Below are 1,204 nucleotides of genomic sequence, written 5' to 3' on the forward strand. Positions count from 1 at the left end.
GCCTTGCCGCCCGTCGACTTGCGCGCCGTCTGCTTCGTGCGAGCCATCGCGAGCAAAACGAAAGTAGAATAATGTGACAACTACAGCCAAAGGTGTTGCCTTTATATATACTCAGAAACATTCCGATTGGTCTTCCATTTTTCAAAAGTCCCGCGCAATGAAACCATTGGCTAAAGAGTGTAAGACATGATTGGTGAATTAAAACATGCTCCGATTGGATGATTTATTCAGGATTCCAATCCTCTGTTGTCTTTGTTATAGTCGGATCATAGGCGTTAACACCCTAATAGTCTGGTTCAATTTTCCTCAAACTCGAAGAAATCACTTGCGATCAGTTAAGATGCCAGTTCTGGTCGAGAAAAGACCTACGTAATGGAGCCTAAGATTCCCAGAAGCACGCTTCCAGAACTGATTTATGCACATTGCTTTTTTCAGATGGTTATGTTTACTGAACTGAACCTTGAGTGGCCTAGACTGCCACTTCCTAAATCCACTCGGAAACCACAGGCAAAACGCTTCGTCCTGGAAACGACACATCACCAGTTCGCAACAAAATGTTGTTCTCTTTGTGGTCAAATAGAATAGCGCTGCTTTCGGTCCAGAATTTGAACAGCCTGCTCCGATTTTCGATCATGTAGTTTTGCTGTTTCTAAGTCTTAACGGCACTCCTGATTACAACCCCCGCCCGTCATTTCCACAGGCTTCGTTGAAACTATCCGCCTTAATCACAACTTAGGAAACATTGAAGTCTAAATATCCAGATTAATGCTTATTAACCCACTGTTGTAACTGTATTTAACCCTTATTCATACTAGGCTTGTCCTGCTTCCCCCTTCACCAACCAAAACAATTGGCAGTGAATGAAGCCAGAGGCTGTAGCCGTGAGAAAGCCCAGTGAAAATAAGTTAGATAGGAGTTACAAGCTTTTTCGTGGGAATGTGGATGGCTCTGAAAAGAGCCTTTGGGTTAAGTTTACAACTGGGCAGTGAGATTTAGATGTGTTTATTCACTTGCCCTTGGCCTTGTGGTGGCTCTCGGTCTTCTTGGGCAGCAGCACGGCCTGGATGTTGGGCAGCACGCCGCCCTGCGCGATGGTGACGCGGCCCAGCAGCTTGTTGAGCTCCTCGTCGTTGCGGATGGCCAGCTGCAGGTGGCGCGGGATGATGCGCGTCTTCTTGTTGTCGCGGGCCGCGTTGCCCGCCAG

Source organism: Suricata suricatta, chromosome 7 (assembly GCF_006229205.1).
Source record: "Suricata suricatta isolate VVHF042 chromosome 7, meerkat_22Aug2017_6uvM2_HiC, whole genome shotgun sequence".
Classification (NCBI taxonomy): Eukaryota; Metazoa; Chordata; class Mammalia; order Carnivora; family Herpestidae; genus Suricata; species Suricata suricatta.